We start from the raw sequence: 14066 nt of genomic DNA on the forward strand, positions 1-14066 counted from the left end.
CTCCCGGAAGCTAGCTGCTTCAAGTTCTACCTTGACCCTCTCCTTGGCCTTCTTGTTGCCCCCGGGCTTGCCGGTGTTTCTCCCACTCATGTCCTCCGCTTCATCATCCATGGTGAGAAGTGCCTCCTTCTTGCATTTTGGCTCGTTGTCCCGCAACTTCCACTTAGGAAGATGTTGAAGGATGGAAAAGCAATGTTGAAATTGAAATTCCTTGTTCTTCGAGCCGGCCATGTCCTTGTACCGTTGTTGAGCATACTTGGGCTGCACAACAATAGTATGAGGAGATGTTTCCATATCATCAACACATAATATGGATAGCTTGTCATGTTTCCACATCATCAACACAAGGAAAACTTACATAGTCCTCCGGCACGCATCCACTAGGGGGATTGTCGGCCACTTGATCCATGGCAGCACTCCAACGAGAACAAGCCGGCTTGATGATGTTCCATCGGCCTTCAAGGGAGCGGTAGGATCTGTCCGCCATGCTCTTCGTGCGAGGCTTCAGTTGGTGGTACAGATCCTCAATGCGCTGCCAATAGCGCTTGCCGCCTTGGTCCACTCCGGTGCACGCATCCATCCCTACCTTGCTCCAAGCACGGACCAAGATGGCGTCTTCGATCTCGCTGTAGTTCGCCGTGCGTGGCTTCGGCGTCGACGAAGAACCGGTGGCAGCCGGATCAACCTCAACCACCTCCTCCTCGTCACCCTCATCCTCCTCCTCCCCATCAATCTCTTCGACGTTGTAATCCCCATCAAATGCATCGATACCGGCGTCCAAATTCACCGCGGAACCGTTGAGTGATACGTCTCCGACGTATCGATAATTTCTTATGTTTCATGCCACATTATTGATGTTATCTACATGTTTTATGCACACTTTATGTCATATTCGTGCATTTTCTGGAACTAACCTATTAACAAGATGCCGAAGAGCCAGTTGCTGTTTTTTGCTGTTTTTGGTTTCAGAAATCCTAGTAACGAAATATTCTCGGAATTGGACGAAATCAACGCCCAGGGTCCTATTTTGCCACGAAGCTTCCAGAAGTCCGAAGAGGAGACGAAGTGGGGCCACGAGGGGGCCACACCCTAGGGCGGCGCGGCCCCCCCCTTGGCCACGCGGCCCTATGGTGTGGGGCCCTCGTGCCGCCTCCTGACCTGCCCTTCCGCCTACTTAAAGCCTCCGTTGCGAAACCCCCAGTACCGAGAGCCACGATATGGAAAACCTTCCAGAGACGCCGCCGCCGCCGATCCCATCTCGGGGGATCCAGGAGATCGCCTCCGGCACCCTGCCGGAGAGGGGAATCATCTCCCGGAGGACTCTACGCCGCCATGGTCGCCTCCGGAGTGATGTGTGAGTAGTCTACCCCTGGACTATGGGTCCATAGCAGTAGCTAGATGGTTGTCTTCTCCCCATTGTGCTATCATTGTCGGATCTTGTGAGCTGCCTAACATGATCAAGATCATCTATCTGTAATTCTATATGTTGCGTTTGTTGGGATCCGATGAATAGAGAATACTTGTTATGTTGATTATCAAAGTTATGTCTATGTGTTGTTTATGATCTTGCATGCTCTCCGTTACTAGTAGATGCTCTGGCCAAGTAGATGCTTGTAACTCCAAGAGGGAGTATTTATGCTCGATAGTGGGTTCATGCCTCCATTGATATACGGGACGGTGTGAGAAAGTTCTAAGGTTGTGGATGTGCTTTGTGCCACTAGGGATAAAATATTAGTGCTATGTTCAAGGATGTAGTTACTAGTTACATTACGCGCAATACTTAATGCAATTGTCTGTTGTTAGCAACTTAATACTGGAGGGGTTCGGATGATAACCTTGAAGGTGGACTTTTTAGGCATAGATGCATCTTTGGATGGCGGTCTATGTACTTTGTCGTAATGCCCAATTAAATCTCACTATACTCATCATAATATGTATGTGCATGGTCATGCCCTCTTTATTTGTCAATTGCCCAACTGTAATTTGTTCACCCAACATCTTGTTTATCTTATGGGAGAGACACCTCTAGTGAACTGTGGACCCCGGTCCAATTCTCTATCTTGAAATACAATCTCTTTGCAATACTTGTTCTACTTGTTTTCTGCAAACAATCATCTTCCACACAATACGGTTAATCCTTTGTTACAGCAAGCCGGTGAGATTGACAACCTCACTTTGTTTCGTTGGGGCAAAGTACTTTGGTTGTGTTGTGCAGGTTCCACGTTGGCGCCGGAATCTCTGGTGTTGCGCCGCACTACATCCCGCCGCCATCAACCTTCAACGTGCTTCTTGACTCCTACTGGTTCGATTAAACCTTGGTTTTTTACTGAGGGAAACTTGCCGCTGTGCGCATCACACCTTCCTCTTGGGGTTCCCAACGGACGTGTCAACCACACGCATCAAGCAAATTTAAGGCGCCGTTGCGTGAGATCAAGACACGTTGCAAGGGAGTCTCCACTTCTCAATCTCTTTACTTTGTTTTTGTCTTGCTTAGTTTTATTTACTACTTTGTTTGCTGCACTAAATCAAAATACAAAAAAATTAGTTGCTAGTTTTACTTTATTTGCTATCTTGTTTGCTATATCAAAAACACAAAAAAATTAGTTATTTGCATTTACTTTATCTAGTTTGCTTTATTTACTGTTGCTAAAATGGCCAACCCTGAAAATACTAAGTTGTGTGACTTCACAACCACAAATAATAATGATTTCTTATGCACACCTATTGCTCCACCTGCTACTACAGCAGAATTCTTTGAAATTAAACCTGCTTTAATGAATCTTGTTATGCGAGAGCAATTTTGCAGTATTAGTTACGATGATGCTGCTGCTCATCTTAATAATTTTGTTGAATTATGTGAAATGCAAAAGTATAAGGATGTAGATGGTGACATTATAAAATTAAAATTGTTCCCTTTCTCATTAAGAGGGAGAGCTAAAGATTGGTTGCTATCTCTGCCTAAGAATAGTATTGATTCCTGGACTAAATGCAAGGATGCTTTTATTGGTAGATATTATCCCCCTGCTAAAATTATATCTTTGAGGAGTAGCATAATGAATTTTAAACAATTAGATACTGAACATGTTGCTCAAGCTTGGGAAAGAATGAAATCTCTGGTTAAAAATTGCCCAACCCATGGACTGACTACTTGGATGATCATCCAAACCTTCTATGCAGGACTAAATTTTTCTTCGCGGAATTTATTGGATTCAGCTGCTGGAGGTACCTTTATGTCCATTACTCTTGGTGAAGCAACAAAGCTTCTTGATAATATGATGATCAACTACTCTGAATGGCACACGGAAAGAGCTCCACAAGGTAAGAAGGTAAATTACTTAGAAGAAACCTCTTCCTTGAGTGATAAGATTGATGCTATTATGTCTATGCTTGTGAATGATAGGACTAATATTGATCCTAATAATGTTCCGTTAGCTTCATTGGTTGCACAAGAAGAACATGTTGATGTAAACTTCATTAAAAGTAATAATTTCAACAACAATGCTTACCGGAACAATTCTAGTAACAACTATAGGCCATATCCTTATAATAATGGCAACGGCTATGGTAATTCTTATGGGAATTCTTACAATAATAATAGGAGTTCACCCCCTGGACTTGAAGCCATTCTTAAAGAATTTATTAGTACACAAACTGCTTTTAACAAATCTGTTGAAGAAAAGCTTGGGAAAATTGATATACTTGCTTCTAAAGTCGATAGTCTTGCCTCTGATGTTGATCTTTTGAAATCGAAAGTTATGCCTAATAGGGATATTGAAAATAAAATTTTTACTACAGCAAATGCCATCCAAGTTAGAATTAATGAGAATATAAGATTAATGGCTGAACTGCATGCTAGGTGGGATAGAGAAGAAAATGAAAAACTAGCTAAAGAGAAGAATGTAGCTAAAGTTTGGACTATTACCACCACTAGTAATGCTAATGCTACACATGTTGCTGCACCTCCTACTATTAATAATAAAAGAATTGGTGTTAGCAATGTTTCCACTTCTAATGCAAAGCGCGAGAAACTGCCTGAAACTGCTAAAACTGCTGAAACTGCCTGTGATAAAACTGCTGAAATTTTTTCCAACATTGGGGATGATGATCCCATTGCTTTAGATTATAATGGTTTGAATTTTGATGATTGCCACATCTCTAAAGTTATAAAGTTCTTGCAAAAACTTGCTAAAAGTCCTAATGCTAGTGCTATAAATTTGGCTTTCACGCAACATATTACAAATGCTCTCATAAAAGCTAGAGAAGAGAAACTAGAGCGCGAAGCCTCTATTCCTAGAAAGCTAGAGGACGGTTGGGAGCCCATCATTAAGATGAAGGTTAAAGATTTTGATTGTAATGCCTTATGTGATCTTGGTGCAAGTATTTCTGTTATGCCTAAGAAAATTTATAATATGCTTGACTTGCCACAGCTGAAAAATTGTTATTTGGATGTTAATCTTGCTGATCATTCTACAAAGAAACCTTTGGGGAAAGTTGATAATGTTCGCATTACCGTTAACAATAACCTTGTCCCCATTGATTTTGTTGTCTTGGATATTGAATGCAATGCATCTTATCCCATTATATTGGGAAGACCTTTTCTTCGAACTGTTGGTGCTATCATTGATATGAAGGAAGGTAATATAAAATATCAATTTCCTCTCAAGAAAGGTATGGAACACTTCCCTAGAAAGAGAATGAAGTTACCTTTTGATTCTATTATGAGAACAAATTATGATGTTGACACTTCGTCTCTTGATAATACTTGATACACACTTTCTGCGCCTAGCTGAAAGGCGTTAAAGAAAAGCGCTTATGGGAGACAACCCATGTTTTTACCTACAGCACTTTGTTTTTATTTTGTGTCTTGGAAGTTGTTTACTACTGTAGCAACCTCTCCTTATCTTAGTTTAGTGTTTTGTTGTGCCAAGTAAAGTCGTTGATAGAAAAGTTCATACTAGATTTGGATTACTGCGCAGAAACAGATTTCTTTGCTGTCACGAATCTGGGCTTTTTTCCCTGTAGGTAACTCAGAAAATTATTCCAATTTACGTGAGTAATCCTCAGATATGTACGCAACTTTCATTCAATTTGAGCATTTTCATTTGAGTAAGTCTGGTGCCTCGATAAAATTCGTCAATACGAACTGTTCTGTTTTGACAGATTCTGCCTTTTATTTCGCATTGCCTCTTTTGCTATGTTGGATGAATTTCTTTGATCCATTAATGTCCAGTAGCTTTATGCAATGTCCAGAAGTGTTAAGAATGATTGTGTCACCTCTGAACATGTTAATTTTTATTGTCGCTAACCCTCTAATGAGTTGTTCTAAGTTTGGTGTGGAGGAAGTTTTCAAGGATCAAGAGAGGAGTATGATGCAACATGATCAAGGAGAGTGAAAGCTCTAAGCTTGGGGATGCCCCGGTGGTTCACCCCTGCAAATATTAAGAAGACTCAAGCGTCTAAGCTTGGGGATGCCCAAGGCATCCCCTTCTTCATCGACAACATTATCAAGTTCCTCCCCTGAAACTATATTTTTATTCCATCACATCTTATGTGCTTTTCTTGGAGCGTCGGTTTGTTTTTGTTTTTGTTTTGTTTGAATAAAATGGATCCTAGCATTCACTTTATGGGAGAGAGACACGCTCCGCTGTAGCATATGGACAAGTATGTCCTTAGTTTCTACTCATAGTATTCATGGCGAAGTTTCTCCTTCGTTAAATTGTTATATGGTTGGAATTGGAAAATGATACATGTAGTAATTGCTATTAATGTCTTGGGTAATGTGATACTTGGCAATTGTTGTGCTCATGTTTAAGCTCTTGCATCATATGCTTTGCACCCATTAATGAAGAAATACATAGAGCATGCTAAAATTTGGTTTGCATATTTGGTTTCTCTAAGGTCTAGATAATTTCTAGTATTGAGTTTGAACAACAAGGAAGACGGTGTAGAGTCTTATAATGTTTTCAATATGTCTTTTATGTGAGTTTTGCTGCACCGGTTCATCCTTGTGTTTGTTTCAAATAAGCCTTGCTAGCCTAAACCTTGTATCGAGAGGGAATACTTCTCATGCATCCAAAATACTTGAGCCAACCACTATGCCATTTGTGTCCACCATACCTACCTACTACATGGTATTTTCTGCCATTCCAAAGTAAATTGCTTGAGTGCTACCTTTAAAATTCCATCATTCACCTTTGCAATATATAGCTCATGGGACAAATAGCTTAAAAACTATTGTGGTATTGAATATGTAATTATGCACTTTATCTCTTATTAAGTTGCTTGTTGTGCGATAACCATGTTCACTGGGGACGCCATCAACTACTCTTTGTTGAATATCATGTGAGTTGCTATGCATGTTCGTCTTGTCTGAAGTAAGAGCGATCTACCACCTTATGGTTAAGCATGCATATTGTTAGAGAAGAACATTGGGCCGCTAACTAAAGCCATGATCCATGGTGGAAGTTTCAGTTTTGGACATATATCCTCAATCTCATATGAGAAAATTATTAATTGTTGTTACATGCTTATGCATAAAAGAGGAGTCCATTATCTGTTGTCTATGTTGTCCCGGTATGGATGTCTAAGTTGAGAATAATCAATAGCGAGAAATCCAATGCGAGCTTTCTCCTTAGACCTTTGTACAGGCGGCATAGAGGTACCCCTTTGTGACACTTGGTTAAAACATGTGCATTGCGATGATCCGGTAGTCCAAGCTAATTAGGACAAGGTGCGGGCACTATTAGTACACTATGCATGAGGCTTGCAACTTGTAAGATATAATTTACATGATACATATGCTTTATTACTACCGTTGACAAAATTGTTTCATGTTTTCAAAATCAAAGCTCTAGCACAAATATAGCAATCGATGCTTTTCCTCTATGGAGGACCATTCTTTTACTTTCAATGTTGAGTCAGTTCACCTATTTCTCTCCACCTCAAGAAGCAAACACTTGTGTGAACTGTGCATTGATTCCTACATATTTGCTTATTGCACTTATTATATTACTCTATGTTGACAATATCCATGAGATATACATGTTACAAGTTGAAAGCAACCGCTGAAACTTAATCTTCCTTTGTGTTGCTTCAATGCTTTTACTATGAATTATTGCTTTATGAGTTAACTCTTATGCGAGACTTATTGCTGCTTGTCTTGAAGTGCTATTCATGAAAAGTCTTTGCTATATGATTCACTTGTTTACTCATGTCATATACATTGTTTTGATCGCTGCATTCACTACATATGCTTTACAAATAGTATGATCAAGGTTATGATGGCATGTCACTCCGAAATTATACGTGTTTATCGTTTTACTGCTGGGACGAGCGAGAACTAAGCTTGGGGGATGTTGATACGTCTCCGACGTATCGATAATTTCTTATGTTCCATGCCACATTATTGATGTTATCTACATGTTTTATGCACACTTTATGTCATATTCGTGCATTTTCTCGGAACTAACCTATTAACAAGATGCCGAAGAGCCGATTGTTGTTTTCTCTGTTTTTGGTTTCGAAATCCTAGTAACGAAATATTCTCGGAATTGGACGAAATCAACGCCCGGGGTCCTATTTTGCCACGAAGCTTCGAAGTCCGAAGAGGAGACGAAGTGGGGCCACGAGGGCCACACCCTAGGGCGGCGCCCCTTGGCCGCGCGGCCCTGTGGTGTGGGGCCCTCGTGCCGCCTCCCCGACCTGCCCTTCCGCCTACTTAAAGCCTCCGTTGCAAAACCCCCGCACGAGAGCCACGATACGGAAAACCTTCCCGGAGACGCCGCCGCCGCCGATCCCATCTCGGGGATCCAGGAGATCGCCTCCAGGCACCCTGCCGAGAGGGGAATCATCTCCGGAGGACTCTACGCCGCCATGGTCGCCTCCGGAGTGATGTGTGAGTAGTCTACCCCTGGACTATGGGTCCATAGCAGTAGCTAGATGGTTGTCTTCTCCCCATTGTGCTATCATTGTCGGATCTTGTGAGCTGCCTAACATGATCAAGATCATCTATCTGTAATTCTATATGTTGCGTTTGTTGGGATCCGATGAATAGAGAATACTTGTTATGTTGATTATCAAAGTTATGTCTATGTGTTGTTTATGATCTTGCATGCTCTCCGTTACTAGTAGATGCTCTGACCAAGTAGATGCTTGTAACTCCAAGAGGGAGTATTTATGCTCGATAGTGGGTTCATGCCTCCATTGATATCTCGGGACGATGTGAGAAAGTTCTAAGGTTGTGGATGTCTTGTTGCCACTAGGGATAAAACATTAGTGCTATGTTCAAGGATGTAGTTACTAGTTACATTACGCGCAATACTTAATGCAATTGTCTATTGTTAGCAACTTAATACTGGAGGGGGTTCGGATGATAACCTGAAGGTGGACTTTTTAGGCATAGATGCATGCTGGATGGCGGTCTATGTACTTTGTCGTAATGCCCAATTAAATCTCACTATACTCATCATAATATGTATGTGCATGGTCATGCCCTCTTTATTTGTCAATTGCCCAACTGTAATTTGTTCACCCAACATGCTGTTTATCTTATGGGAGAGACACCTCTAGTGAACTGTGGACCCCGGTCCAATTCTCTATACTGAAATACAATCTACTGCAATACTTGTTCTACTGTTTTCTTCGCAAACAATCATCTTCCACACAATACGGTTAATCCTTTGTTACAGCAAGCCGGTGAGATTGACAACCTCACTGTTTCGTTGGGGCAAAGTACTTTGGTTGTGTTGTGCAGGTTCCACGTTGGCGCCGGAATCTCTGGTGTTGCGCCGCACTACATCCCGCTGCCATCAACCTTCAACGTGCTTCTTGACTCCTACTGGTTCGATTAAACCTTGGTTTCTTACTGAGGGAAACTTGCCGCTGTGCGCATCACACCTTCCTCTTGGGGTTCCCAACGGACGTGTCAACCACACGCATCATTGAGCATGTCCATGTACGATGTTGTGGACTCAACATCGAACACCTTGTCTACGTCCATGGTGGATGGCGGCGCCGCGGGCGGCGCATCGGACGGAACGGAGGGAGGAGAGGGTGTGGCCTTGGAGGTGGAGGCGCGAGGCCGATGCGGCTGATTGCCTTTGTCCGCACCTTGGCCGGCGCGGCGCCCCTCGGCCCGGCCGCATTGGTCTTCATCCTGCCCGCCTTCTTGGTAGCCGGCGGGGCTTCGCCCGGTGAAGCGGCGGCCGGCGAAGCTGCTGCCGCCGAAGGAGCTTCGAAGAATTGCTTCGGAAACCTCTTCCTTTTTGACGGGATGGTGGCGGAGATCATGGCCGACACCACGCCGGCGTTCGGCACAGCTCCGACGGGGACATCGACCACTGCGGCCGGAGGAGATGCATCGCCGGCGGTAGGCGGCTCTTGCGGACGATCCATGGCAGCGGGATCACTACACCACAGAACTAGATTTCCAACCGACGTTGGTCGGCAAAATTCAGCGTTGCCCACAGAATGTTGGTCAGCAAAGTTTTTGTCAAACAGTTGGTCGGAAGAACCTGTACATAACGACTAGCTGTTGGTCGGGAATAATCTTCTATCCGCGTCGTAACTTCGGTCGGTATTTGGTGTAATAGGCAAAATATGATCGGTCGGGAAATAACCCCGACCAACAGTTGGTTGTTAAGTGGGCCGATAGGCGCCGAACGAAAATATTAGCGCCAACATTTGGCCCAACTGGCGCGCAGGTTTCATTTTTTCCCCGCACCGTATAAGTCTGCACCGCCGCCAAAACCCTAGATCCCCAAATCCACCACGCGCGCGCCGCTCCGAGCTCTCCCGGCCGCCCCCCACCACGCGTGCGCCACTCGACTGCTCCAACTCGTTCGAATCGGGCTCCGCAGCAACACCGTCAGTCGCCCCCAAGCGGTCGAGCTCTCTCCACCGCCCGACGTGCTCTTTCCGGCCGGCGGCGGCGCTACCGGTCCGGCGAGCACGACCTGCCACGACTCGTTCGGCTCGCACACGCTGTCACCTTCCTGCCGCCACCATGCGCTCGAGCTCTCTCAGGCCGGCAGCGGCTCTCGCATCCGGTGGCCAACTGAGAGCCCTGCCTTTCCGAAGCTGCCGCTGGCGCAGCTCACACCCATCTGTAGATCGTGGTGATTTTCCTCTACGCCCAACCCAGTGAGGTCAGTTTTCTTGCTCTCCCCTTTCCCTCGCTCTTAGTGCATGCGGTACAATAGCTGCTGCTCTCTGTGTGTTGCAATGTGGAGGGCACTGATTTCTTCAATATGTGGAGACTAGATTTATAATCTCCAATTTGTTTGGAATCAGGTTTATTGCTCCCAGCGACTCAAGACCTCCCAGGGACGAGACAACCACGCCCCCCTTCTTGTCATTATTTTCAGGTGTCTTACTTTGGTTCTGAACTTCTGATTCGTGAGTATAGTGCATCTGGAGGCAAATCAAATGTACTAGATCCACTGATCCAGCACAAACATGTTTGCATTTCAATGAAGGATGAGAACTTGTGTAATCAGAAGTAGGCACCATGTTCGCCCAAGATTGGTACTAATTTATAAACTGCTATATTTGCATGGTTAGGTAATATCTTGTCTTTCTAATATATTAGCAGCGAGTAGTATATTGCTGGTCGGTGCTTACTAGATATTGCTGTTTCGCCCTAATATCATTAAGTAGAGCCAAATTTACATTATCTAATTGTTTGGTTATTAGGATTCTTACTCCAGGAGGCTCAAGAATTCCTCGTTGCGGCGCAAAAATCGTCATCCCTCCTTGCCTCCCCACCAGTTGGTGAGTTGACTTTCTACTTCTGGTCGTAAATAAAGTCGTTCCTGTCCTTTTCCTTTGATCTGTTTTGTTTATAGTTGTATCAATCTTTATTATGTGTTAAAATTAGTGCAATTTTTCGAACCGTGGCAAGACCCATTTATATTACTACCTCTGTCCATAAAAGGATGTTGCAAGTTTGTGTAAATTTAGATGTATCTGACATTCTTTAGTGTGTACATACATTCGTATTTAGACAAATCTCTGATATCCTTTTATGGATGGAGGGAGTACTTGTGTACAATCAAGTGATGTTAAGAAAAAGTAAGCGTTGTGTACAATTTTTCTCTTATGCTTCGTATTTTCAGCAATGTATTCATATAGTGTGTCTTCGAACACTTTTTCATAAAATTATATGACTTGTAAAGGAAGTTAGGGACAGATGATGTACACAATCTGATAAAATTATAATGTTGTGCGTAGTTAGCTATATATACACTAATGTACTAGTATTGTCCTAGGATACGACCTGAACATAATTCTATTAACAATATTACAGTAGGATAAACAAATAGTTATCAATATCTCCTACACAAAGTTGAAATGAGATGAGCTGGGGTGGGTTGATTTGGGTTTTAAAAGAGAGCATTAGAAGTACAAGCATATTATCCTTGAACTGAATTAGAATACTGACAGTGTGTAGTTCAGCTCACAGTCTTGCATTCAAAGTGAGCTTTTGTATGGTTACGTAAATAAATACATAATAATCAGTACAGCTAACTAAACTACTGCATGCCTGCCCTTCTGATGCTTGAGCCTAAAGCAGTAGGGTACCGTAGCTTATGCCTGCCCTCTTGCATACATAATAGTTCAGCTCAAGAATGCAACCTGATGCATATATTCTCCATCGGAAGCATCATTCCTTTTCATGCGACTTATGAGGCTGTTGTGAATGTTGCGATTAAAAGGGATGCCATGCTGCCATATCAGTATGCTGATATATGATACATTGGTGATGCTTTCGATTCTTGTAAACTGGTCGTACTGTTTATACAACATACTATAAAATCAATCTGGACAATCTGTCCAAATGGATATTAAATGTCTTCTGCCCCTAATCTGCCATGGCGGGGCACTAATTTCTGCCCATTGAGTACTGATCAAATAACAAATAATGGTTGAACCGCTAATATCAAAATGGCAACTTACTTATAGAGAAATAATAGTGCAATACTATGTTGATTCTGCTAAGTGCTAACACTCTTTAGGCTCCATCTCTTGTGAACTATTAACTGAACTTCTTCAGTTCTGTACGCAATTTAGCGCTTGTACGTTCACATATTCTGAAATTTGATGCTTTGTATGGTTTGGTAGTGTTACAATTTGGCCTACCATTTGTAGTCCTTGTATGGCCAATTTATCGCTTACTCGCACATAGGTTCAAAGTTTTACTACATGTATTTCTTTCGAAGTGAAAAATTGTCAATCATCAAGTTTTATGTGTTTCTGCAGGTGCACCCCAAATATGAATTATCATGCATCACTTGTGTCACAATCCACCAAGTAGATTCCAGCTTCACATCAACGGGATGTCTTGTATAATGGAGTGATTTCTGTCTAATTGAATGCTTATTTGTTACCATTTTGTAAGCTTGGCTATGTGGTAATCATTTGGAAACCATCTGTAAACCTGATTATGGTAACTAGTTAGCTATCATTTTGTAAACCTGATATGTGAGTTGAGAACATACACTACGGGAAAATCAGGCGCTACCGTGCAGCCTATCTTTGCCGTGAGCTGCTGCACGGCAAAGATTTCTTTGCCGTGCGCAGCAAGAAGACCGCACGGCAACGTCAACACGCACGGCAAAGTCTGGGAGCAGCGCACGGCAAAGAAACCTAGCACGGCAAAGAAAGACTTGGCGCACGGCAAAGCAGTATCTCACGGCAAAGTCTGGGAGCAGCGCACGGCAATGATAGTAGGACGGCAAAGTCCCTGCAAGCCGCACGGCAAAGAAACAATGCACGGCAAAGGCCTGGGCACTGCCGTGTCCCGCCCCTTTGCCGTGCAGACAGACCAGTTGCACGGCAAAGGGTCCTTTGCTTGCGTGCGCTCCCTTTGCCGTGCGCCAATATACATTTTATTTGTTTTTCTAACTATTTTATTTCATCTACTACTTATATTTATTTTGTTAATTAGTTTTTCTTTTTGATGACTATTTATTACACTATGTGCAATACAAAATTAGTCTCCATGCTCATCCCCCACATATATCAGGGTTCCGGTGCTCCGGCGGCCGTCCCCCTCCTTCCCCCAAAAACAGCGGGACGGCGGGTCTACCCCCGTAGATTTCTCCGCGCGAGGGTGCAAAATGTACTTTTTCATTCTTTTAGGTTTGTTAGGGTTAGGTTTTAGGTCCACTTGCAAGTTTTGGTGGCATTCCGGTGCTCCGGGGGTCATTCCCCCCTAAAAACGGCTGTCTGTGGGCCCCGAATGGTCTACCCCCTAGATTTCTCCGCGCGAGGTTCCACCAATATACCTTTTCATAGGTTTAGGTTTTTTTAGTCCATGGACATATGGAAAACCATGTGTGGCACCCTTTGGCAAAGTCTAGCCCCAGATATACCCGCGGCGGGACACTTCACCGTACACGTCCAGGAATCTGTTAAGTGTTATCGCCCGAAGGTGAGGAATGTCAGACCGGGGATCCATGCCATGCACCATTTGGTGAATTACACCTTGCATCACACTTTGACACATAGCATAGGCCCACATGCAAGATTTGGTTGGGTTCCAGTGCTCCGGTGGTCGTTCTCCCCCTCCTCCCCCCAAAACAGCGGAACGTGTGCTCCGGCGGGTCTACCCCCTAGATTTCTCCGCGCGAGGGTCCACAAATGTACTTTTTCATTCTTTTAGGTTTGTTTAGGACATATACACATGGAGAACCAAGATTGGGACCTTTAGCACATACACCCGCAGCTCGAGCCATTATCACACGATCGACGGTGAGCCTGATCTACTGGTTAGGGTTCGGCGTAGGGTTAGGGCTAGGGTCTAGGGTTTAGGGGAGCTACTTTGCACCATTACACCTTGAACCACACTTTGACACATAGCATAGGCCCACATGCAAGATTTGGTGGGGTTCCGGTGCTCCGGCGGTCGTTCTCCCCCTCCTCCCCCCAAAACAGCGGAACGTGTGCCCCTGGTCTACCCCTAGATTTCTCCGTGCGAGGGTGCACAAATGTACTTTTTCATTCTTTTAGGTTTGTTTAGGACATATACACATGGAGAACCAAGATTGGGACCCTTTGGCACATAC

At 43.7% G+C, this 14066-nt stretch overlaps 1 long non-coding RNA gene across 1 annotated transcript; it reads left to right on the plus strand.

Moving 5' to 3' along the window:
* The first annotated feature begins 9703 nt into the window (after nt 1–9703).
* LOC127337189 (uncharacterized) lies at nt 9704–12472 on the plus strand. Its single transcript, XR_007873670.2, has 4 exons — nt 9704–10145; nt 10291–10364; nt 10693–10770; nt 12259–12472. It is a non-coding gene; the product is annotated as an uncharacterized lncRNA (long non-coding RNA).
* The last annotated feature ends 1594 nt before the right edge of the window (nt 12473–14066 follow it).

This window comes from Lolium perenne, chromosome 2 (assembly GCF_019359855.2).
Source record: "Lolium perenne isolate Kyuss_39 chromosome 2, Kyuss_2.0, whole genome shotgun sequence".
Lineage (NCBI taxonomy): Eukaryota > Viridiplantae > Streptophyta > Magnoliopsida > Poales > Poaceae > Lolium > Lolium perenne.